The 27294-nt window shown below is 39.3% G+C and overlaps 1 non-coding gene and 1 pseudogene across 1 annotated transcript; both read left to right on the forward strand.

Annotated features, from left to right (window-relative positions):
* Positions 1-27294, forward strand: part of LOC129136949 (POTE ankyrin domain family member I-like) — a 67580-nt pseudogene that overhangs the window by 14104 nt on the left and 26182 nt on the right.
* On the forward strand, positions 14341-14447 carry LOC112208446 (U6 spliceosomal RNA). Its single transcript, XR_002942931.2, has one exon. It is a non-coding gene; the product is annotated as a U6 spliceosomal RNA (small nuclear RNA).

The following is a 27294-nucleotide window of genomic DNA, read 5'->3' on the forward strand; positions in this document are numbered from 1 at the left end:
TGCTCGTCATATCTGGGCCTTCATGTTCTGGTCCCCAAGGCCGGTGATGCTGACTCAGGTGGCCACACTGTGGACCTGGGTGTTGGTGGCCCAGAGGGTGGGTGCTAGAGGCTTCCTGCCCTTCTTGTTTCACTGGGACCAGATGGAGCCAGGCAGTGACAGGCTACCACCTTCTTGACCAGATCCTGGAACACAGGAGTGTCACCTGGCCCCTCGTCATCCCAACTTAGCACCCAAAGTACCTTCGGGCCTGGACCATGGCTGGGCCAGAACTCAGGATGGTTAGGATGCAGCTCAAGCCTTGTGGCATCTCTAGGTTCTCTGTCCACTGAGGGTGCCCTGGGACACAAAGCTGGTGGGAAGAGGTTGGCATTTCCCCAGCCTATCCTTACTCATGCCAAGCACCCCAGACTGTCCTTCCTGGTGCATTGCCCTGGTCACATTCCCCAGGGCAGCTCAGGGCTTTGTTTAGGGATTTCCCATAGTCAGGTGCCTGATAGGTGTTGAGACGTGCAAGGCTACTTGGGCAGATGGGTAGGTGCTCTTTGGTGAGCACCCCCAGCAGGGCAGTCCCCCACCCAGGTGACTACCTGCCCCTGCTTGTGTTTGACTGTTACAGCACTTCATGCCAGGGCCACCAGCTCCCATCCCTCCTGTCAGGAAAGACACAGACAGCAAGTGTCTGGGGGTAAGGCATTTGCCAGGTAACACAGGTGGCGAGTGCCGGAGCTGGGATTTGAACCCGGATCATGGCACTCTGTATGGGGCAATGGAAGGTTTGAGGATGCCCATGTAGGAAGGAAGGGCAACGTGGCCCCACTGAGCCCAGCTGCTCCCTGTGAGCCTGGAGGAAATTGCTCAGCCCCCCAGCTGGGGAGAGAGTCCAGGAGGCCAGGCTTCCTCTTGCTTCCTGGCTCAGGGGATCACAGAGGAACAAGGAAATTTAGTGTGTGTGTCTTCTTTTTGTTTCATTCAAAATTTAATTTAGTATCAAGCAAGAGGAGCTTTAGCTTAACCCTGCATATCAGGCAAGATTTCAGTTACAAAATAGTACTTTTTTTTTTTTTTTGCACTTGCGATTGGCTTTTCCTCTACTTCTTTTGGTAAGAGCAGGTTGGTGTCCAGGCTCAGAATCCATTTTTCCTCCCACACCAAAGCACCTGTGGTTTGGGTGAAGCAGACTGGAGCCTGGCTGCATAAAGCTTCGCAGCAGGAGAGTCCTGGCAGGAGCGTTGAGGTGCCACTGCCCTGGTCCAGCTGAGAGGCCAGCACCAGGGAGGCTCAGTGTCCTGTTCTCAGGATCTGCACATGGGGTTGCCTTTCTGCATCTCCCCATCAGTGGTAGGTTCTCCTCCAAGCCCCCTCTTGCTGGCCTGGACACAGCGGCCTGCACCTTGACCCTATTGCATGCCAGTGGAGCAGAGCCCCCCAGGCCAGAAGCCCCACAGATGTTGGCCCTGGCTTGGACAGGCAGGGGGCACCGGGGCAGGAGCTGGCTGCGATCCTGTGGCCCCAAATGCCCCCTCGCTGATGGCCTCGTGTTCTGGGTGTGGAGCAAAGAGGAGCAGGTATCGAAGGCACCTCAGGCAGGTGCTGGGCTCGGTGGGCGTCTTGTGCTCCATGATTTTTTTTCAAATTTTATTATTATTATACTTTAAGTTTTAGGGTACATGTGCACAAGGTGCAGGTTTGTTACATATGTATACATGTGCCATGTTGGTGTGCTGCACCTATTAACTCGTCATTTAGCATTAGGTATATCTCCTAATGCTATCCCTCTCCCCTCCCCCCACCCCACAACAGTCCCCGGTGTGTGATGTTCCCCTTCCTGTGTCTGTGTGTTCTCGTTCCATTCCCACCTGTGAGTGAGAACATGCTCCGTGATTTTGAGGCCATTTGCAGCCTGCTCCGCCAGCCGGTGCTCCGAGCTGCAGCAGCTGCCATGCACAACAGCACCACCGGGAGTGTCCTGGGGGCTTTCTTCAGAGGAGGCTGTCAGCATCCTCAAGTTCCAGCCACTTAGCCCCAGTCCTGCTTCAAGAAGCTTTTTCTTTCGCCAGAGGCTTCTCAATGGCCTGAAAGCTCGGCTGACTCCCAGGAAGTTTGCCGGGAACACCAGGCTGTCAGTGACATTCGTGGTGCCAAGGCTTATGCAGGTTGCACGCATCGGCCACTGTCTGTGACACGTGCACTGACATCACCTGAGATGCGCACGCCGCACGCGCGCGCCGCACGCGCGGCAGTGGCTTGGCTGGCTTGTAACGGCTTGCACGTGCATGCCGCGCGCGCACGCCGCGCGCGCACGCCGCACGCGCAGCAGTGGCTTGGCTGGCTTGTAACGGCTTGCACGTGCATGCCGCGTGCGCACGCCGCGCGCGCATGCCGCACGCGCAGCAGTGGCTTGGCTGGCTTGTAACGGCTTGCACGTGCATACCGTGCGCACACACGGGACGCGTATAACGGTTTGGCTGGCCTGTAACTGCTTGCACGCGCATGCCGCACGTGCGTAATGGCTTGGCTGGCCTGTAATGGCTTGCACGCGCATGGTGCACGCGCATTAACGGCTTGGCTGGTGTGTAACAGCTGGCATGCGCACACTGCACGTGCGTAACTGCTTGGCTGGCCTGTAGCGCTTGGCTTGGTTTTGCGTTCTTTGCTTGGCTTGGCGTCTGTCGCTTGGATTGACATTTCTTCCTTGGACTGACGTTTCTTCTGTCACGTTGCTTTTCTGGACTTGACCTTTTCTCTCCTGGGTTTGGCATTCCCTTGGGTGGGCCGGGTGTTTTCTTGGGGGGTGGGGTTGGCCCTTCCTGGGGTGGGCGTGGGGTCACCCCGGGTGGGTGTGGGCTTTCCCCAGGTGGGTGTGGGTTTTCCCTGGGTGGGGTGGGCTGGGCTCCCCTGCTGGGGTTGGCAGGTTTTGGCCCGGACTTTCCTCTTCAAACAGATTAGAAACCCGGAGTTATCTGCTAGTTGGTGAAACTGGTTGGTAGACGCGATCTGCTGGCTACTACCGGCCTCCCCTGGCTGTTAAAAGTAGATGGTGGCTGAGGCTAGTTCAATGCCGGCTTCCTCCTCTGTGAAGAAGCCATTTGGTCTCAGAAGTAAGATGGGCAAGTGGTTCCGCCACTGCTTCCCCTGGTGCAGGGGGAGCGGCAAGAGCAACGTGGGCACTTCTGGAGACCACGACGACTCTGCTATGAAGACACTCAGGAGCAAGATGGGCAAGTGGTGCTGCCACTGCTTCCCCTGGTGCAGGGGGAGCGGCAAGAGCAACGTGGGCACTTCTGGAGACCATGACGACTCTGCTATGAAGACACTCAGGAGCAAGATGGGCAAGTGGTGCTTCCATTGCTTCCCCTGCTGCAGGGGGAGCGGCAAGAGCAAAGTGGGCCCTTGGGGAGACTACGACGACAGCGCTTTCATGGAGCCAAGGTACCACGTCCGTCGAGAAGATCTGGGCAAGCTCCACAGAGCTGCCTGGTGGGGTAAAGTCCCCAGAAAGGATCTCATCGTCATGCTCAAGGACACTGACATGAACAAGAAGGACAAGCAAAAGAGGTAACCAGGCCTGGGCTGGGAGGAGGTGGGATGTGGGAGGATGATGGGGACATACCCTCCTGGTGGGGGAGGAGGGGAGCCTGGTTTTCTTGCCTCCGCAGGCCTCACACCACCCTGGATGTGGAAACCTCAGAGAGGTCAGGGCACAGGCCCCTTTATGAGCAGCAACACAAAAACAAAACTTTAGCTGATTTCCAATCAAATTATAATTTTCCTCCTAAAACACTAATAGACTGTTTTGAAGTGATCTAACTCACAACATTGTCGATGCAGCAGATTATTTTTAATGTACAGATTTTAAAACAATGTTCTATGCATTAAAAAAGTGTATATTGAGAACTAAGAATGAAGCCCCATAACACATCAACTTCAGGGCTAAATATTCTTCCAATAAAATCCAGTATGGATTTTATATCAATGTACACTATGTAAATATGTTCTTTACTGAGTAATCTTAGAAGGAAACTGAAATGGGAAGATGGTTCTTGTGCTTGAATAGGAAGATTGAATTTTCTTAAGATGTGAGCTTTTTGGCTGGGCGTGGTGGCTCACACCTGTAATCCCAGCACTTTGGGAGGCTGAGGAGGGCAGATCATGGGGTCAGGAGATCGAGACCATCCTGGCTAACACGGTGAAACCCTGTCTCTACTAAAAAATATTTAAAAAATTAGCTGAGCGCGATGGCAGGCACCTGTAGTCCCAGCTACTCAGGAGGCTGAGGCAGGAGAATGGCGTGAACCCGGGAGGCGGAGCTTGCAGTGAGCTGAGATCACGCCACTGTACTCCAGCCTGGGAGACAGAGCAAGACTCCGTCTCAAAACAAACAAACAAAAAAAAAGCTTTTTTTACTTATCACTTTTACTTAAGCCAAATAAAAATAGCAGTTTTAGAGTTTTTAAATTACACATGCTCTCTTTTATTATTGTGATAAGTTAATTTTTTTGTAGCAGAATGGACAAAGGCTTGCTTTTCCAGATGTCAAAATGTGCATGTTATTTATTTCCACAAATTGTTTACTAACAGCTGAAAAGACATCAATGAATAAAACAGAATAGGAAATTTAGAAATACCCAAATATATGTAGGAATTTAGCGGTTGATAATGGTGATGTTTTGTATTATTTAAAAAAGATGGATTGTTAATAATTCATTTTTGGAGAAAACTAGCTAGATGTTTATATCACAAAAATCAAGAGTATAGATTAAAAATTTTAAATATACAAAAAGAGAAACATACCAGAAGAAAACACAAGTGCCTATTTATATATGCAGATATCTATATCTATCTATCTATATATATATAGATATATAGATATATATTTCTTTTTTTTTGATGGAGTCTCACTCTGTTACCCAGGCTGGAGTGCAGTGGTGCGATCTCGGCTCACTGCAACCTCTGCCTCATAGGTTCAAGCAATTCTCTGCTTCAGCCTACTGAGTAGCTGGGATTACAGGCGCGTGCCACCACGCCTGGCTAATTGTTTTGTATTTTTAGTAGAGATGGGGTTTCACCATCTTGGCCAGGCTGGTCTTGAACTCCTGTCCTCGTGATCCACCCACCTTGGCATCCCAAAGTGCTGGGGTTACAGGCGTGAGCCACCATGCCTGGCCTATATATGCAATAAAATAAGCACATTTTAAAATTGGGGAAAGTACTTTTTTGCATATCTACCAGTGACCTATGTGCATAGGAAAAGATAGCATTCCTGGTAGAAGAAGAAATTTAAGTTAGAAGAGGAATGAAATACTGTTTTCTATTTAAGTTAGAGGAGGAATGAAAGGCCAGGTGCAGTGGCTTATGCCTGTTACCCCAGCACTTTAGGAGGCTGAGGCAGGTGGATCATGAAGTCAGGAGTTTGAGACCAGCCTGGCCAGTGTGGTGAAATCCTATCTCTACTGAAAATACAAAGAATTAGCTGGGCATGGTAGCATGCACCTGTAATCCCAGCTACTCAGGAGGCTGAAGCAAGAGAATTGCTTGAACCAGGGAGGTGGAGGTTGCAGTGAGCCGAGATCGTGCCACTACATTCCGGCATGGGTGACAGAGTGAGACCCCATCTAAAAAAAAAAAAAAAAAAAAAGAATGAAATACTGTTTTCTATCCACAAAGTTTGTGAGGATGAATAACAGTGGTACTTATATAGTTGTTTAAAGTTGAAGTTGCTGCAGCTTTTCAAACAGACACTTTAGTGGTAAGAACCACATTTTAAAAATGTTATGCTTTTTACTCATCAGTTCCATTATACTGAAATATCTTTACCAAATAGATGTCTGTTTTTCTTAGTATTGCTTAAAATAGCAGTGTATTTAGAAAAGCCCATATAAAGATTTCATGAACAAATTTCAGTGCATCCATAGGACGGAATAATATGTAACTATTGAGGGTGTCAGTACATAGAGATATGTCGACATGCAAAGATGTACTTTGCTATAGCAAGTGAGAAAAAAATCAGTTTGTTACACATATACATGAACAGAATCTGCTCTTGTGTTAGCTGAAAATATGTAGAAAATATAATCAAACTTGTTTCTGGGGATTTGTAAGTGAAGTTTTTCCTTTTATCTGTGATTTCTGCAATGAACATCTGAAGTTTTAATTAAGGTTCATTAGTAATGCAATAATCCTTGGGAAGAGAAGGAATATGCTTCTTGCATAGATGCAAATAATTTCTCACATTCTATTATTTATTTTTATTTCTGTGGTTGGCTATCTTCTGTGAACTTTTACCCTCTTCAGTAGTAGAGGGATTGTGTTTACCTGTTCCTGTAGATTTTATTGTATATATATATTTTATTACATAATTACCTTTTCATTATATATAGATTAACGTGTAAAAAGTATGAATTAATCATTTTAGTTGAGTTATATATTTATGAAAATTAAAATAGCAAATATAAATGATTATTACTATTGCAAATGTATTGCCCTACTCTACAGGAGTTTTCTTTAAAAATATTGAACTCCCAAGCTGTGTTCATCCATTTTTTTCAATCCGTTTAGTCATCAGACATAAGCCAGACACCTATTATGTGGCAGGCATATTCTACTATCTCTCAGGATCCTTCCATCTTTGAAAACATTTATGTTTGCCTGCTGGGCTTGAGCAAGCTGAGAGATTTAAAATTGGGGCGCATTAGGACTTAATCTCAATTGAAGCTTTTCCTCCCTCCTTTCAAACAGAAGCATTTCTGAAGGTAGAAAATAGTAAAAGACAACCCTTAACTGCCCTTTTGAAAATGTATAAGTCTTGGATAAAGACTTTTAGTTGTTTTAAGAACTAAAATGTGGTACATAAACAGCATGGAATACCATGCAGCCATAAAAGAAGGAACGAGAGCCTGTCCTTTGCAGGAACATGGATGGTGTTGAAAGCCATTATCCTTAGCAAAGTAACATAGGAAGAGAAACCAAATACTGCATGTTCTCACTTATAGGTGGGAGCTAAATGATGAGAACACACAGATACCTAGAGGGAAGCAACACACACTGGGGCCTATCAGAGGGTGGAGGGTGGGAGGAGGGAAAGAAGCAGGAAATAGAATGAACGGTTACTGGGCTTAACACCTGGGTAATGAAATAATCTGTACAACCAACCCCGTTGGTGCACGTTTACCTATGTAACAAACCTGCACATCCGGCACATGTACCCCTGAATGTAAAAGTTGAAAAAAGCTCCACAAATAGTTTCATAAATCCGTTTTAAAAAGAGAAAATGTATAACAGTCTTAAATCCTAATATGAATGATTGGAAATATCTGATGTACATACATTGTATAAATCTAAGTATTGACAAAAATGAGCCCGTGCTATTCATTTGAATTCCAAGTTTTCTTTGGCTTAAAGTTTATTGAAAACCAAAGTAAGAATTGGTTTATCTTAGAAATTTGTTCTTGTTTTCACTTCAGCTCTCTTATTCCATAGTACTTTTAAGAACTAAAATTTAAATGCTGGTCATCTGACTGGAACCGCCCCAGACCTGTTATATTATAACATATTCTACTTAATGTAAGGCACCAGAGATTGTATGATGCCCCATTATTTTATGTCTCAATAAGAGAATTATTTAAATGCCCCCAATTATAGTAAATCATGAATTGTAAGTGGTATTTCAGTGGAGACAACATGGAGACAATGATCATCTTAGAATCACTAAAATACAATGTTACGTGTAATATTTAAAACACACCTGAAAGTGTAGGTATAATTGTATCATCTCACTTAATTCAAATGTTGTCTTTAGTGGTATTAGTAAAAATTATAATATCTAACAATTATTGAGCTGTTATTTGTGTTAGGAACTATTCTGTATCTTTTGTGCAGAGTCTCATTTAAGCATTACAGTGGTTTCCTGTGAGAAAGCTACTATTTTCATTCCTATTTTATTGATGAGGAAACTGAGACCCCAAAAGGCTAAGCAACAGCCAGAAAGTGACAGAGCTTCAAGTAGGATTCCAGCCCAAGTTGAATGTCATCCAAGGGCTATGCTCTTTGTATTCATGTAGGCTGCTCTTTCATTAATACAGCGAGTAATGAGAGATAATAAATCGTGTGCTTTTTTCATGGGAAAGTTAAATGTTTGTTTTGAAGGCAGAGTAATAGCAGGCTATTCAGTGTTTGCAATTATGTGTATCATTGATATGGCTGTAGCTAGTGCACTACAATTTCCTAAAAAGTCTTCTCACTTTCATAGGACTGCTCTACATCTGGCCTCTGCCAATGGAAATTCAGAAGTAGTAAAACTCCTGCTGGACAGACGATGTCAACTTAATGTCCTTGACAACAAAAAGAGGACAGCTCTGACAAAGGTACGCAGTAGCCAACTATGTCAGCGTGAGGTGGGTTTGATTTCAATACATAGCATAAAAATGAGTTTTCTCCTTTAAATATAACTAGTTGGTGAAAGCTGTGGAATGTTATTTTGAAATCCTAGGATTTGTAATTTGTTTATGGTGTAATACTGACAGGCCGTACAATGCCAGGAAGATGAATGTGCGTTAATGTTGCTGGAACATGGCACTGATCCAAATATTCCAGATGAGTATGGAAATACCGCTCTACACTATGCTATCTACAATGAAGATAAATTAATGGCCAAAGCACTGCTCTTATACGGTGCTGATATCGAATCAAAAAACAAGGTATAGATCTACCAATTTTATCTTCAAAATACTGAAATGCATTCGTGTTAACATTGACCTGTGTAAGGGCCAGTTTTCCATATTTGGAAGCTCAAGCATAACCTGAATGAAAATATTTTGAAATGACCTAATTATCTAAGATTTTATTTTAAATATTGTTACTTTCAAAGAGGCATTAGAGGGTACAGTTTTTTTTTTTTTTAATGCACTTGCGGTAAATACTTTTTTTTGAAAACACTGAATTTGTAAAAGGTAATACTTACTATTTTTCAATTTTTCCCTCCTAGGATTCTTTTCCCCTAATGAATGTAAAATGGCAAAATTTGCCCTGAAATAGGTTTTACATGAAAACTCCAAGAAAACTTAAACATGTTTCACTGAATAGAGATCCTGCTTCTTTGGCAAGTTCCTAAAAAACAGTAATAGATACGAGGTGATGCACCTCTCAGTGGCAAGCCTTAAGATATTTCTGATTGCTCATGAGGCAGAAGTGGAAAGGGAAAAAGAAAGCAATCAGAAATATCAGGGCCAATTTGGAAATTAGGCAATAGAGGGAAAAGACCATGAAGAGGTTGTGTGTGTGTGGTGGTGTTGTTGTTCATTTATTTGTTTCCTTTGTATGGTGAGACAAAGTTCTCTTTGATTTTATAGAATGACAGTTTTCAGTTTGGGAGAGGGAGTTAGTGGGTTATAAACTACCTAGAGATTAATTTTAGGCGGCCTCTGAGGAAACAGATTGGCAGTGAATAGGTGGGTAATGTAAGGGGAAACCCTTGAGCAGGGGGAATATCAGTAATTAACTGACTTAGTATCCTATTCTGGTAGAAATGGCCAATTAGAGCCTCAGCTCTGCTTTCAAATCTAGAGTGTCTGGATGGGAAGGTGGAAGATAAATGAGTAACAAGATCAAGTTGGATTTTGAGTTGACTAGACCCTGTTGTGTTACCGGGAAAAATTATGTGGTGTTTTCAGCAAATGGGTCTCTCTCCTACTCTTTACTCTTTTTGGCCAAATCTTCAAATGAGAAAGGGAATTGGTTACGTGGGTGGTGAGAAATGAGACTGAAGTAATTGTCTATTGCACTAGCTTTCAGCTAGAATTGTGCATCCCAGTAACCTGAGGAAAAATTTTAAATAATCAACAAGTCTAGGCTTTTTCCTGAAGATTTTGATACAGTAAGTCTAATAAAGCTTGGATATGTATATTTAAAAATGTTTCCTTGAAGCCAGGCATGTTGGTGCATGGCTGTAGTCCCAACTGTTAGGGAGGCTGAGGTGGGAGGATTGCTTGAACTCAGGAGTTCGAGTCTAGCCTTGTCAACATAATGAGACCCTGTCTCTAACAACGACAGCAACAATAACAACAGCAACAATTTTCTCAAAATCTGGATACACTCCTGCTTAAGAACCACTGAATACATAAATGTAATATATAAATTCTTATATCTCAGAAACTTAAGATATCTCTAGAAGAGTTGGAGTTGGATATGTGCTGATTTCTTTAAATCTTTCCTCTCCAATAACATTAATCTGACTTTTTTTTTTTTTTTTTTTTTTTTTTTTAGATTGAGTCTCACTCTGTTTCCCAGGCTGGAGTGCAGTGGTGTGATCACAGCTCACTGCAACGTCGACCTCCCGAAGCTCAGATGGTCCTCCAACCTCAGTTTTTTTTTTTTTCTTTCTTTCTTTCTTTCTTTTTCTTTTTCTTTTTTTTTTTTTTTTAGTAGAGAGGTTTTTGCCATGTTTCTCAGGCTGGTCTTGAACTCCTGGGCTCAAGCAATTCATCCCCCTTAGCCTCCCAAAGTGCTAGGATTACAGGTGTGAGCCACCATTCCTGGCCTAGTCTGACTTTTATCTCTGTGGTTGAGACATTAAAATGAATATTATTGGTAGTATCTATCAGGTTACAGAATAATATATTTTCCTTTCTACCATCCTACCATCAGTTATTCACTGCCATTCAGAAGGTCTTTAGTAGTTTGCTGTGAGCAGTCTTTCAATAAGTAGAGGGTGGCCCTCTCAGGATTTTGTGTCTCTTTGTTCAATCATTCAAGTGCTTAGGTCAGTAAGTCATTAAGAGCAGTGTTTTCTCAATTGGAATTAAGCAAATTCTAAACTGTTTTTTATCAATTGAAGCTGTATTATGGACTGTCCAGTGTGTCTCTTTAAGTATGTAGAGCTTTGGCATAATCAGCATGGCAGTTTTAAACACTTAAAACCATGGAGTTATTAAGAATACAGATAGGAATTCTGTTAATTTAGTTTCAGTAGTCCTATGAACTGATTATTTAGTAACAATCTGGGAAAATTAAATATAAATAGATTTTAAATAAATAAATGTTGGAAAATTTTTTCAGATGGGCAGTGTGAGTTTTAATAGCAATTTTTGTTGCATGTTAGAGGTTGAACTTTCAGTAAAACATGAAACTAAAGAAATATTTTACATGCAAATTCTTGCTTTATACGCAATTTGTCTTAGGGTTGAGGATATAGAAACAAAAGATACAGCCCCTGCCCTCAAGAAGCTCTTTGTTTAGATGGGAAAAAATATTATCATCCAATAATACCATGTCAAATGCTGGGTTAGAAGCAAAGAGCCTTGGAAGCAGTAAATGTTTAAAGTGAGTTTTTGAGATGAGTAGAGTTACTGTGGTGAGGCAGAGAAGGGGTGTTTCCAAGGGAAGGAGCAGCGTGTGGGAAAGCACAGAAGAGTGAAAAGGAAGCGACTACATTTTATTTACTTTCTATGCATGTAAGTCCATAAGATCTTATATAAAGTTTCCACTTCGGTTGAGGAATATGTACTTTTTTGAATTACATACGTTTTTGCTTTATATTGTTTTACAGCATGGCCTCACACCACTGTTACTTGGTGTACATGAGCAAAAACAGCAAGTGGTGAAATTTTTAATCAAGAAAAAAGCGAATTTAAATGCACTGGATAGATATGGAAGGTATAGTTCTTTCTTTTAATCTGTGTGTTCTAGATGGATAGCAGTCACTCAAGTCATAAATATTAAATTAATAAGATTAATGTATACTTATTGGGATATAGTGATCAGTATGAACACATATCAGTTAGGTAGAAAAACAATTATTTGGACTGGGCAACATAAAAGTTTTAGTGGGATTCATCTTTTATTATATTGACTGATGTTATTTGCTATGTGATGTTTTTGGTTACATGATCTTATGTTAGCTAAAGGGATTTCATATTTTATGAAGTTTGAACTTTAACTTTTAGTTTACTTTATGACTCAGTATTGAACTTCTTAACCCTTTCTAATAGTTTTTAACTTGTGTCTTACATGCTTTTCCAGTAAATACGCTGTATTAAACATAAATAGGGGTTGAAAATCCTTTTGTCTTTTCAATGATTCTGCCTTAAGTTGCTTTCTTTGAAGAATATTAATGTTAGCTTATCCCTGCATGACAATTAATTGCTGTTCCCACATACTGTGGGTTCAACAGCTTTTTTCCTTTTTTATTTCCAGTGTATTTTGATGTTTTTATTTTTAATTGGTATGGAGAGAGGGAGTGAAGATAGTTTTAAGTGGATACACTTTTGCTTTAATGAAGACAAGCCGTAGGTACGTGATAAAGAGAAAAGAGCTAGGCTTTAGATTCACACAATACTGGGTTTAATTCCTAACTTTCTTACTTGCTAGGTGTGTGACCTTGGGAACGTTATTTACCACCAAATATGTTGTCATATATGAAAAGTAGGAGAATATATCCTTCAAAGCTGGCTGTGCATAAGAAAGATATATGTGGCATTTAATTCAGTGCCTAGCACTTGCTTATTGGCATCATTAACTGAAACTCCTGTGACTACTATTCTTACCATTATTATTAATCTTACTTGCTTTCAGCATGCAGAGAGCTCTTATTTATTTTACCCCCTAGCTGATTTTCTATTACAGCATATCAGTCTAGGGAAGCTGTGATGAAATCTTCACTTAAATCTTTGTTCATTTCAGATAAGTGGCCCTAATATTGTTTCTTGTCCATCAAAGGACTTTAAATTAGTAGTTTCTGCTATGCAATACCCCACTGAGATAAGAGGGTTTTTTTTTTTTGTCCCTTCCTTTTAACCTTGGTGGTATTTTACAAAGATGAACACTTGAGCACTGAAGATGCTTATGTCTTTTAGTGCATGTAAATGTTTGATTCTGCACGGACAGGCAAGATGTTAAATTGGTAAAGTATATCAAATTAACTTTTAAAATAACTTTATTACTGTTCCTATCTCTGTCATTTTAGAACTGCTCTCATACTTGCTGTATGTTGTGGATCGGCAAGTATAGTCAGCCTTCTACTTGAGCAAAACATTGATGTATCTTCTCAAGATCTATCTGGACAGACGGCCAGAGAGTATGCTGTTTCTAGTCGTCATAATGTGTAAGTGTTTACATTAAAAGGCTAGTTAATGCTAAATTGAGGTTTAAAATAATTATAACAGTTACATCTTACATATCAGGTGAGATGTCATAGTTTAGTTCAGGTAGTTTTCGAGTGGCAGTGAGTTAGTCCCCTGCATCAGCCAGAAATCAGACAAAAAACAAGACAAGTTAGAAGTACCAGTGGGTGCAGGATTCTTTATCTCAGGACCTCTAAGACCTTTATCCATAGAGATCCCAACATTGTTCATTTGATCCAAGTGTAGCACCTATGCATGGGATAAAAAATGGTATCACATCTTTGATTTTTCTGATTAGTTATTTGGGTCTTGAAATGTCCAGTTTATCAGAAAGTCTTGTACTGTCTTCTGGGGACTATGTCCTAGATACTCCTTGAATTTTTCAGGAACCGAAGGGGTTCACTAAATCCAAGGAAGACAGTCCCTTTTATCAAGTCAGAAGGAGGAGGAGAAAAAAGGACATTGCAATCATTCTGTTGTTTCCATTGATTCTGCTGCTGCATTGTTGCCACTCAAACTGGTCCTGCTGCCTTAAGATGAATCGGTAGATTCAGGTCCCTCAAGTCTTCATGGCAATTGATACAGTGACTTTGATGTTTTTTGTTCCCATACCTATGGTTATATGCTCAACCATTGTTCCCAAAGCACCAGCCCCCTGCTCTGGCCCCTGGGCATCTTGACTTTATCCACACACAAAATGAGCAAATTGACCTTTCCCCCCATATTCAGAACCTAATGTGGAACCCACATCTTGGCCAAGAATTAGCTGAGATCTTCATGGTAAGAGATCCTTTGAGGCCGTTGTTGGTCTTTTCTCTAGCAGATATTAGGTAGGCTTGTTCTAAAGGGTCAGAGGAGTTCCAAAGGGTCAGAGGGGTGGCAGAAAGAGATCAGTGTTTGTTTCTTCTTCTTTGCTACCAGATCTATACTGTGAGGCACCTTTATATCCTGTATAGAACTTTGGGCAGTAGAAAGTCCCATATGAACCTTCCCTTGAGCAGTGGCTCCCAGCTGTGGTTGGCCCCTTGAGTGACCCGATTTACATGATAATGAAAATCGTCCAAGCTACTTCCATCTCTAGCTCAAGATTTTAAGATATTTTCAAACTCTAGCTCACAGGAAGCCATTGAAGAGAATTCTCAGAATCTCAAGTAGGTTAGTTGGACTTAACAGAGCCAAGCCTTGTCCATGACTCATCACTAATCATGTGTAAAAGTAGGTCTTTGTGCTTGCTTTGGCGGCACATATCCTAAAATTAGAACAATACGGAGAAAGTTAGCATGACTTCTGCATAAGGAGGAAGCACAGATCTTTGAAGCATTCCATATTTTGTGCAGTCACTGGAAGGTCATTTGACTATTTGCTGACTAGCTGTAAGGAAACAGTGTGAATCAAAGCAAAATGGGTGCCACCAAAATATTGAAATTGTGATTTGTGCTGCATAAATAGTCATGTAAGATGGTCTATGAGATGACTTAGAGCTGAATAACATGTTTGGTGCAAAATATATTGTTAGTATGTATGTCAAAAATTACAGAATGTCAACTTGCAACTTCTTCATGGAAACTAAAAAAAATAAAAGTAGACTTTTGGTCTCCCATGTCAGCCGGAATTGAACATCAATATAAAGCATCATTGTAACCAACATCTGCTGGCTGAGAGTTTGAGTCTGTAGAGAAGGCTCATTGGTCCAAACCAGGTCTTAACATCCATTGGTTTTTCTGCCCTTGGTGTGATTGATCAACTCCGTAATAGTGGACAATCACATTATCTACTTTAATGAGATATTTATGAATACATTTAGTTACAAACTATGACATAGTCGAGATGCCCTGAAATATAAGCCATAAAGAGTAGGACAACTAAGAGGCAAAATTAGGACTTAATAACATTCTCTGAAAACTACAACATTTGCAAATTAGAACCTATGAACAAAATATGCATTGGGTTTTATTTGTGATTCCAAGATAATTTTAGTCATAAAGTTTAGGAAGAGATTATTCCATTGCTTTACTATTTCTCTCAGCATTTAAAAAATGTTATCTCATTAAATTTTTATAAGAACCTAGGGAAATAAGGCAGCAAAATCCTCACTTTGTTGAAGAAGACATTGAGCCTAAGAAAAGCAAGTTGTCCAAGAACAAATAGCTGTTCATTATGGAGCTAGGACTTATGCAGAGTTGGGACACTTTCTATTATGTCAGGTTAATGCAACCTAATTTACTGGGTCACATGCCCTCGATTTATGAGTATTTCACCCTACATTTTTTTCTTCTTTAATTAGAAGCTTAAAGAGAAGTTTGCAGAATGTACTCGTAAGTGGATGGGATAATACTGTTAAGTTCTGATATTCTGATATTGTTTGAAATAGTCTCAAGAATTTTACTTTTGGTAAGTATTTTTTATATCAGTATTAAAATAGTAATTTGGTTTATTACAATTTTATACATAGAATTTGCCAGTTACTTTCTGACTAGAAAGAAAAACAGATGCCAAAAGTCTCTTCTGAAAACAGCAATCCAGGTAAGACTTACAACAGTGAATCACTTTAGGTCAGTTTTCCCCAACCTTTTTGGCACCAGGGACCGGTTTTGTGGAAGACAGTCTTTCCATGGGCTGGGGAAAGGTGGGGATGGTTTCAGGATTATTCAATCATGCTACATTTATTGTGCTATTTTATATTATTATTACATTGTAATATATAGTGAAATAATTATACAGCTTACCATAATGTAGAATCAGTGGAAGCTCTGAGCTTATTTTTCTGCAACTAGATGGTCTTATCTGGGGGCAAAGTGAGACAATGATAGATCATCTGGCATTAGATTCTCATATGAAGCACACAACCTAGATCCTTCGGATAGGCAGTTCACAACAGGGTTCATGCTCCAATGAGTTTCTAATGTTATCACTGATCTGACTGGAGGCAGAGTTCAGGCTGTAATATGAGCCATGGGGTGTGGCTGTAAGTACAGGTGAAGCTTCCTTGGCTTGCCTACTGCTCACCTCCTCCTGTGTGGTGTGGTTCATAATAGTCCGTGGACTGGTATGAGTCTGTGGCCTGGGAGTTGAGGACCCCTGCTCTGGGTGGTTCTACCATAGATAAAAAAGTAAAAGTAAGGAATTTTTGATCACAAAAGAACACTGAAGCACAGGTCATGTTACACATGCTTGTCCCAATAAGGTCTCACTATTACTGACTTCATTCCTCCTCATTTGAAGTTGGAAAGAGATATATTGACTTTTTTGGAACAAGATGTGTTCTTCTACCTGCTGGTTATTTGTCATCATAACAGTAATTTTGTTAGAACAAGATGCTCTGCTACAATTTGCCAAAAGAGTGTCATAATAAATATGCAAATTGCCCAACTCTAGGCTCAGCAGATTATCATAAAAGTAGAAAAATGTTTCACACTAACAAAAATGCTAGTATGCTACCTGATTGTAGACACCTAATACATTGTATAGTCCAAACTGTATGAGGACACCTTTAATTTAGCCATCTATTTATCAAAGAGCTTCTGTAAGTTAGGTTTTATAAGTTGCAGGAGACAAAAAGGGAATAGATGTAGTTTTCATCTTTAAGGTGCTCATAATAGAGCTGTCTCTATTTCATTTCTGTGCTTTTTCAACAGAATTTACACAGAAAACATTTCTATTTATATTTTCACTTGTCCACTTAAATAACTATCAAATGTCTTTTAGATACTAGCCATTTTTTCTAATGCTACAGAGCACAAACAATTAAAAGTAGAGACAGGAGCTTGTTATTATCATTGTCATTTTCATTATTTTACTACTTTATTCAGTGCTTTCTGTGTGCTAGATGCCCACTGGAAGCTTATAATTATGATTTATTATATATTGATTATGTGCCAGACATATGTAATGAGGAATGAAAATTTTGGAAAAAAGTAGGTATGATTTAAGGTGAGCATGCAGAGAGAGAAGAATTTTCCTAGGTAAAGAAGCAGAAGAATAATGTTTGGCAGAAGGAAGATGCAACGAGGTTGTGTGTTTGCCAAAAGGAACATCTAATGAGATTGCCTGTTTGGCAGAAAGAGCAGCAAGTGCAAAAGACAAGATGCTTGAGTGAACTTTGCAGGGATTCTGAGCAATTCACTTTTGCTAATACCAAAAGTGTGAGATACGAGAGGTTGGGAATGAGGTGAATACTTAGCTAAGGCAAGTTCATGATAGACTTTTTAATACTATAGAAATGAGTAGGTTTTACCCCGTGGGCCATGGGAAGTTTACCAGGTAGAATGCTTTGGACTGCAAATACTAGATGAGCAGTGGCTAAAACAGTAGGAACCAGAGTTGTTTTGTTTGTTCATTGATATCCTAGGATCCCACTTGTCCCTCTTTCAGCTGTGCTGTTGGCCATGTTTTATTCATGTAACTGGGAGAAAACTTAGAAGCATGCAAGGGCTTCCTGTAATATTTCATTGGCTAGGTCAGAGTACCTGCTCATTCCCAAACCAGGCACTGGGAAGGAAAATACATGATTAGCTTAGAATAAACATTTCTCTTTCTGAGGCTGAGGAGGGGGATTGGGATAATAAACATCCCAATAGACTTGTGTTTCTTCTGCAAGAATAAAGAATGGCTATTGATAGGGAGCCAACAATGTGTGCTGCAGGGGCTCATTGGAGAAATTTGAGCAGGGGAGTCACAAGATTAAATTTGAGTATTAAGGCTTCTGGTTATGGTGTAAAACGGGTTAGAAAGCTTTTTCTGTAAAGGACTAGGTGGGAAATATTTTAGACTATGTGGTCTCTGTCATGTCTTCTTAACCCTGCTGTTGTCTGCTGTTGTAGTGTGAAAGCCACCAGAATTATATGTAAGCAAACAGGCATGACTGAGCTCCTATAAAACTTTACTTACAATGCCATAATGCAGATTGGATTTGGTCTGTAGCCTATACTTTGCTGGGATTGATGGAACGTTCTTTACTATGTAAAGAAACCAGGAGACAAAGGAAGCTTTTGCAGTAGTCAGCTATGGTTTCCTTGTCATACATCCTTGGAGTAGCATCAATGTATTACAAGGTTTTCACCTGTCCATAGTGAAATAAATAAAGTTAGGAATCTCAATTACTCGTTTTAATATGTTGGCCTTTGTTTTTTTTTTTTTAGTGTTATGCTTTTTTCATTTGTTTAGGTTAATTTTTTTCCTGTAAGAAATAACATTAATTGTTGGCAGGTTTTTTTTTTAGTAAAAGTCATTTTGTAAATGTTTATGTTCCCAGTGGCAGTGGGAATACAAAATGGAGGCAGAAGAGAGGTATCGTCAATATGATTTAGTGATAATTGAATGAGAAAGGCTTGGGGGACAGAGAGAAATCTCAGATGATGTACAGGTTTCCAGGTTGTACACTAGTATTTAATCTAGATGTGAGGAAGGAGTAGGAAATTTTCTGGTGAATACAGAAGAGCAAAGAACAGCAGGTCAGCAGGAATGACTAATGTTTTTCTGTGCATGTTTAATGGAATATTCGTGTAGGATATTTTGAGTAGGTAATTGGATAATCAGCATTTGTAACTTGCATCCTACTAGTTTGACTCTCACTAATAAGACTTGTCAAAGATCTAAGAATCTGAAAGTGGATGATAAATGTCCATGTGTATCACCATCCATGACTGAAAGTCAGCATCCACAGAACACAGGATTGGGACAGATGAACTTAATAGATAAAGATGAATATCGGAGTTGTTCCTCTTAGGGAATGATACTCTCCATGACCTGTGTGAGTCACAGCTGCCAGAAAAGAAAGAGCAAGGAGCGTATGAAGGCAGCAGAGCAAATTCAGTCCTAGAGTGCCCTGCTTGGCTTCGTGTCATAGTTCTGACTTCTAATAAATCATTTTCTGCAAAATATGCTTTGTGTTTTTCCCTCTTGCTGCCTGCAGCCAAACAGAATCCCTTTAGCAGTGCATTTTTGTGTTCTGCCTTTAAACAAATCAACATATAAATAACAAAATGAAGAAAGAGAGTGTTTTTTGTATAGGCTAGTGTTTAACATAAACTTGAGAGTGCGTACGAGGATGATAGTTAGAATTTACGGACTGGGTAGGAAGACTAGATAGAAATCTAAAGATTGCTGACTCAAACACAATGTGGTTTCTTTGCTTTATTGTCACAGCTCTGACTTCACAACTATTGGTTAAATTCATATGCACTATAACTTTAGAAAGCACCTGCCCAAACCAAGTATTAAGTGATTTATTATAATTTCTCTGACTTACTATAGAACTGACTTTCCACGTGTTCATGAGAATTGAATTTGCTTCATAGTATCATCTTAGCTTTGTCCACATGAGCTGTCACCTTGTCTTAATGAATAATGGTTCGCTAAGAATATTGGTTTTGGCATTTAAAGTGATCTATATCTAAATGCAGATAGGACCAGGGACCACTCTTGAACATTAATGTCCAAGCATCTTAAAATTACACATAAGGCTTTCATTATCTGACTTCTTCCCCACTCTCCATCTTTAGCCCTTTTCCCTGTGTGCCCTTTCTCTGGCATTACTGAGCTGCCGGTAGTGCCCTACTCACTCATCCTTCTATTGTAGGCAAATACTTTCACTCTTTCAGGCCTCGCTCCCACTCTTGCTGCTGCCGGGCATGCTGTCACCCTTTCCTGCCCTCTACCCCTTTTAATCTGGCCAGCCTCAATATTTAAGTCTCTGCTTGGGCATGTGTTCTAGAAAAGCCATCCCTGAGATGCTTTATTTTCATTCTTTTTAAACTCTGATGCCTAGCATGTATTTAGCAGGACTCAATAAGAAATTTCTGAGTAAAATGTGAGTAAGATGATGTGCAAGTCTCTCCTCTGCAGTTTTGGAGCAGAGGGGACAGACGTGTGGAGGAATAATGTACAGCTTAGGGGGTAAAGATGCAGTGGAAAAATCAGTAAACTATTAAGGCAGCCTCAAGTAAGGAGGTACCTATTTATCTGGGGAAAGACATGCAGAATCAAGGAAGACTTCTCATAGCATTGTGTTAAAAGATGACAATAAGGCTGGGTGTGGTGGCTCACACCTGTAATCCCAGCATTTTGGGAGGCTGGAGCAGGCAGATCACAAGGTCAAAATATCAGGATCATCCTAGCCAATGGTGAAACCCCATCTCCACTAAAAACACGAAAATTAGCTGGGCGTAATGGTGCATGTCTGTAATCCCAGCTTCTCGGGAGACTGAGATAGGAGAATCCTTTGAACCAGGGAGTCGGAGGTTGCAGTGAGCTGAGATTGTGCCACTGCACTCCAGCCTGGTGACAGAGCAAGAGCCTGGCTCAAAAAAAAAAAAAAAAGAAAAAAAGAAAAATGAAAATAAATATGTCAGAATAGTGGAGGGAAACATTTTTAGATATTAGGAAGTCATTGTACACTAATAAAGGTGTCATTAGTACTTTTGGAAATCATTTATAAGGTACTATTGTTGCAGAAAACAGGAGGCAGGAGAGACCCAGTGGGTGAAACAGGAGGATTTCATTTAGGTGCATGCGAGCTCAGTGGATTTGCAGCCAAAAGCTGAGCCCTGAACAAAGACAGGGCTTGGCTTATGTAGGCAAGCTTACAGAAGCAAAACAAAGGCAGTTAATCATATAGTGGCAGTTTTGCAACCTCAGCGTAGCTTGTGACCTTGCAACTGCAATGAAGGAAAACAGGAACTTGCAAATAATATGCATTTGTAAAAATAGCTATGAGTAAATGCTGAGGGGAAGGGGAGACATTAAAGGAATTTGTTTTCTTAACCTTGCTCTGGGATGTCTGGAACCCATACCTGTGGGCTCTGGCTTCTCAGGCAGGGTCACCATGACCTTTCCTGGGCCCTGCTTGTTACTATCCTTAGAGTCAGACTAGCTAAGTGCAGGAAAACTTGTTTCTCCTTAAAACTAAATTTCCTTTTCTTTACATTTACTGCTTCACTATTAGGAAGTGGAGAACAACATACTGTGTTACCATATGTGCTTCTACTGTGTTTTAAAGTTGCGTTTCTGGTGGTTTTGTTCATTTATGTTGGGTGGATGAATTTGTGAGTGAATGACATCAGGTGTCTCCCCAAGTGGTTTGTTGAAGTTTGGGAGGATTATTTCCTAAATAACTATTTCTTGAAAAACTAAACACTCAACTTATGAAATAAAATGTTGTCTTACATCTATTTTTATAAAGGCAATAGTTTTTAACTGTTGTGAGTGGTTCATTTTAACTGAATATATGGATTTCTCAACAGAACAAGACTTAAAGCTGACATCAGAGGAAGAGTCACAAAGGCTGAAAGGCAGTGAAAATAGCCAGCCAAAGGCATGGAAAATTTTAAATTTAAATTTTTGATTTAATGTTGTTTTCTTTGCTTTAATAATATTAGATAGTCCAAATGAAATTACCTTTCAGACTAGGTTTTGAGAATCAATAGATTCTTTTTTCAAAGAATTTTTAAATAGATTCTTAAAATTTATTTTAATAAATTCAGCAATCTCATTAACAGAAGAATGAATAGATGCTAATTTAACATTTGATATTTAATTTAAAAAACATAACCACTATAAAATTTAAAATATTCTTATTTTACAATATTCTTCTTTAAAATATTCTCATCTGCCTTTTTGATTAGCTTACAACTAATCTTTCCTTTTGGAATAGAGGCAAAAACAATTCCAGAACTTTATTTATTCTTTTATATTTACAACACCCTAACATGATGAAGAAGGTAACATCAATTATTGGATTATATTATTAAGCAATAGAATTATGAACAATGTAACTCTGATGGTCCCTGAGCTGGATTCATGCTTAAGGAGTAATCATGGCCAGTGATTGAAAATCTGCAGTTTTATATTGTCAGTCACTGATACCAAGGTTACAGATATATTCTCCCTTGTAGTCTCTCACTGACCTCAGCATTTCTGTTCAGGGAGGGAACCAGGTCATAAAACCAACCCAACTGCCTATTAAAAGAATCATATCTTGCAGAATGGGACCTTTGGTATTAGTGCACAAACACAATAACATTCTAACTTATTTCAGTTGCAGAAAATCAGTATATATTATTAAAAATTTTTTATCTGCTGTAATTAGTACACATTAGAATATATTAGAACTGGACTTAAGCAGATAGTATAGATACATAACACTATCATATTATAGTATATAATTTCAATTAAAATTTAAGAATTTGCATCTCTTTCTGTTTGGTGTTGATTTTGGCTCCTAATAGTTTAAAGGGTGCCTACAACCCAGTTAGAAATCTTTTAAAAAAGCACTTTAGTGCACTGTAGGGGCTCACTAGTTAGGGTTTCGTGAGGTAAACTCTTTTCAAGTGAGGAAGCCTTTGGAACACTACAAATCATCTGCTAATTCATTTTTGGTAGATTTAACACATAACAAATTAAGTTTAGTCCGAACAAATAGTGACCAAGTTAAGTTTGCTGCTTCATGTTTTTCTTCTCCCTTTGGCTAAAGTGAATTATTTTTCCCATGTTAATCAGAAGCCAGTGATGTGGCAGTAGCTAAACATAGATTAAAAAGTTAATTCTTAATTGTAATTATTATTTATTTATTTTAATAATTAAATTTTAATTTTAATTATTTTCCAATTTTTCATTGTCCATACTTGATTACTTAAGAATAAAATTTTTTTAAAACATGCATTCCAAAAGAGGAGACATCACAGAAATACAATAAGCAAATTAACCTTCTGTTTTTGCATCTGCAGAAAATGTCTCAAGAACCAGAAATAAATAAGGATGGTGATAGAGAGGTATAACTTCATATTCACATGTTTCTGTTAAATTAGATTTTTACATTATGTTGTTTAACAAAGTGCTGTAAGTGTAGGCATACATGATCCTATCATGTAAGTAGCATAAATCATCAGTGAAAAAGTTAATATTTAACTCAGAAAGAATTCTGTACATTGAGTTTTCAAGAGATACAAACCCTAAGATATTCTTTGATTATTATGGAACAATCCTGAATGGTGCCATAAAATGCTAGGTAATGCCATTTTAGGAGCTTTGGACCAATCATTTTATCTTTCTTGGTTTTAGTCTGATTATCAATAGATTATGTGGCTAAAGAAGATAGTTTCTTTTTCTGTGTATCTTCCAGCTAGAAAATTGTATGGCTATTGAATGTGAAATTTGGGGAGCCTCTCATTTTCTGGAATTCCACGTTTGCACCTCAGCAGTTTCACTCTGCTCCTTGTGTTGTGGCAAACTTTGGTTCCCACATTTCAGTGAGCACCGTCATGTTTTTGATATCCCAGCAACCAAATGAAAAAAGAATGCTCAAAGGCAGTGGGGGAGAAGAATATCTTAGTGCAGAAAAGGGCAAACTTCCTTTCTATTCCTGAAGCCCCAGAGTGTCTCATCCTCTAAATCTGACTGTTTAATGTAAAATCTAGGTAGTAAAGACAGAAGAAGACACATTTTGCATCTTTCTTTGTCTTTTCATTTGTGTGTTCCCACGAGCCAAATAGGGTAAATACATATATAAGATTCTGAAGAGTGATTGAGAATAAAAGCACAAAATGAAGGAGGGCCCTTTTTGAATTTTGGAAAATTCTGTTTTATTCATTGAAACAGAAATGAAGCAAACTTCACAAAAATTTCTGTGATATATTAATGATACGATAATTACATCTTAAAGTTATATGGTGATAGTTCTGTATATATGATCAAATTTAAGTGTGAAATATTTTTAGTGACTAAAATAATGGCAAACTGAGTCAATTGGTAAAATCTTTTTAGGTTCTTTTTATTCAATAAAGTGATAACCATCCTTAATATCCCACTCAAGGTTGAAGAAGAAATGAAAAAGCACGAAAGTAATAATGTGGGATTACTAGAAAACCTGACTAATGGTGTCGCTGCTGGCAATGGTGATGATGGATTAATTCCTGAAAGGAAGAGCAGAACACCTGAAAATCAGCAATTTCCTGACACTGAAAGTGAAGAGTTTCACAGGTAAGCCTATGGCAACATTGAACAGGAGATAACTATGAGCTGGCAAACTAACCCTAATTTGGGCTAATATTCATGATGAACAAATTTTATAGTTTTACTAGGATATTCAGCCTTGCCTGTTAATCAGAAAAATGAAAATCAGCAAACAATGAGTTACCATTTTTTCCAGTCATTACTTTATTTGAAAAACAACCAGTATTGGCAAATGTGCGGGAAAAGGCATTTTCTTTTCTTTTTAGTGAACTTTTCTTTTAGCTTCAAGGGTACATGTGCAGATTTGTTATATAGGTAAAGTGTGTCATGGAGATTTGGACTACAGATTATTTCATCAGCCAAATAATAAGCAAAACACCGGAAAGGTAGTTTTTTGTTCGTCTCCCTCCTGCCATGCTCCACCTTCAAGTAAACCCTGGTGTCTGTTATTCTCCTCATTGTGTCCATGGGTTCTCATTGTTTAGTTCCCACTGATGAGTAAGAATATGTGGCATTCGATTTTCTGTTCCTGCATTAGTTTGCTTAGGATAATGGCCTCCAGCTCCATCTGTGTTGCTGCAAGGGAAATGGTTTCATTGTAAAAGACATTTCATACACTGCTGGTAAATACATTTTGAACATTAATTTAGTAGCATATTCACAAACACATGTATAACATTAAGGATATGTAATATATGTAAAGGATATTTGTATAGATTTGTTACATACATACTTATGTATAAGGACATTTATTACAGCATTATTATATCAAAAAGATGGATCCTTATCAATAGGAAATTATCCTTGTGAAAACTAAATCCTTACCAATAGGAAATAGCTCAATTTTCATATCCAGAAATTAATGTAGTATGAAGCCATTTTTTACAAGTGAGGTTAGATCTAGAGTATACTGATTATTTCACAATTAAAATATATTTAAAGCATTAGTGATAACACATCTTAAGATAATTTTGTTAGAATTCTTGTAATATTTGCTGTGTTGCAAATGGAAGCTACATGCTACATTGACACTGTACCTTGTTAGCAACAAGATTGCTAGTTATTAAATTTTTGTTGTCAGTGCCTGAGTGCTGAAATATTGAACCCTCAGTCTGAATATTGCCAAGGGATTGTACATGGGGATCTATATTTAATATAAACATTTCAGTATATTGGGTAAAACTTTTATTAAAATACATCAAAGGGTCTTTCATCTGCTAAACCAGGAGTTGGCCAGCTTTTTCTGCAAAGAGCCAGTTAGTAAATATTTTAGGCTTTGTGGACTATATATATATATATATATTTTTTTTTTTTTTGAGACAGGGTCTCTGTTTCCCAGGCTGGAGTGCAGTTGTGTGATCATGGCTCACTGCAGGCTCACTGCAGCCTCAACTTTCTGAGCTCTAGTGATCCTCCCACCCCAGCCTCTCTACTAGCTGGGACCACAGGTGTGCAGCATCACACCCAGCTAATTGACACTATGGACTGTAAAGTGAATAAGCATGGCTGTATTCCAAGATACTTGACTTACAAAAACAGTCAGTGGGCTGGATTTGGCCCACAGGTTCTTACTTGCTGACCCTTGTGCTAAAAGGAAGGTGCTGCTAATGCATTGACTCTTACATGTAAAAGTGCCCTGCATGGGTGACATTATCTTTTCTTTGAGAAAAGGATATATTTGAGTATTCGCCTCACCACGTTTTTCCACAGTGACTTCATATAATTTTAAAAACTTCATTTATAAAATAAGATTATTTTCTGCATTTCTCTCTCTTTATTCCTGTTAATAGAACTCAGTATTTTACTGTGATCAATTACTTTGTATATTTGATGAGTGTCAGCTGTCCTAGAATTGGCTGATTTTATCAAGCAAGAAATACTCTCCTTGAAACTTTTAGTATTTCTTGGTCGTTATGTATAAGCATGAACAAAATGATAATCAGCTTATGTAATCTAGAAATGTTCAAGGCAACTTTTACTCTATAGTTATAAGAATTTAACACCTCAGTCTGGCATTTGTAATGCCACATGTATAATTTTTATAACCTTTAAAATATATAATTGTTATATAAAATTTGAAAACTACACCTGTTATATAAAATTTGTAACTATTTGTCTATTACTTTTCCATGACTGTGGAAGAAAATTACAACATTCTCAGTCATGACTCCTAAGTGTGATGTCCTTAAAAGAACTGTCTACACTCACGAACTCAAATTTTCTTTTCATTCACTCTTGATCTCACACCAGTGTCTTCAGTTTCAGCAGTCCTCCAACGTTGTTTTTCTTCAAGATTATCACTAATTTTTTTCTGTAATAAATCTATGCATTTTTCTTACACCTCATTTTATTTAATCTGTCAGCAATATTTGAGCCAATGGAGGGCATCTCCTCCCTAGCGGCGTCTTCACTTGGCTTTCAGGACATCACTCCCTCAGGCTTTTCCTCCTGCCTTTCTAGTCCATTCATCATGGTCTGTTTTGCTTGCTCCTCCTCATCTTTCTCTTTTTGGACATTGTTGTTTCCCAGGGCTCAGTCCTCAATCTTCTTTCTTGTGACTTATTCTTTTTCTTTTTTTGAGACAGAGTTTGACTCTGTCCCCCAGGCTGGAGTTCAGTGGTGTGATCTCGGCTCACTACAACTTATGCCTCCTGGGTTTAAGCGATTCTCCTGCCTCAGCCTCCTGCGTAGCTGGCATTACAGCTGTGTGCCACCATGTCTGGCTAATTTTTGTATTTTTAGTAGAGACAGCATTTCCCCATGTTGGCCAGCCTGGTCTCAAACTCCTGACCTCAGGTGATCTGTCTGCCTTGGCCTCACAATGTGTTGGGATTACAGGTGTGAGCCACTGCACCTGGCCCCTCGTGACTTTTTCTACTGTGTATATGCTAGTGATTTCCAAATGTATGTCTCCAGCTCAGATCTCTCTCCTTAATTCCAGATTTCTATATCAGCCTGCCTACTTGACGTCTCTATTTGGTATCACACACTTCTCAGATCCAAAATTGGGCTACTGATGTCCTTCCTGAAATCCACACCTCATGTAGTCTTTCCTACTTTGGTTAAGGGTAACTCTTAACCACAAATCTGCCAGAAATCTCGGTGTCATTCTTGACTCATCTCTCTCTCTCTGACACCTCACGTCTAATCTCTCAGTAAATCTTGTGAGGTCTACCTGAAGAATATGTCCAGAAGCCAGTCATATCTTGTACATCTGAGCCACGGTCATCTG

Source organism: Pan troglodytes, chromosome 15 (assembly GCF_028858775.2).
Source record: "Pan troglodytes isolate AG18354 chromosome 15, NHGRI_mPanTro3-v2.0_pri, whole genome shotgun sequence".
NCBI classification, from domain to species: Eukaryota; Metazoa; Chordata; class Mammalia; order Primates; family Hominidae; genus Pan; species Pan troglodytes.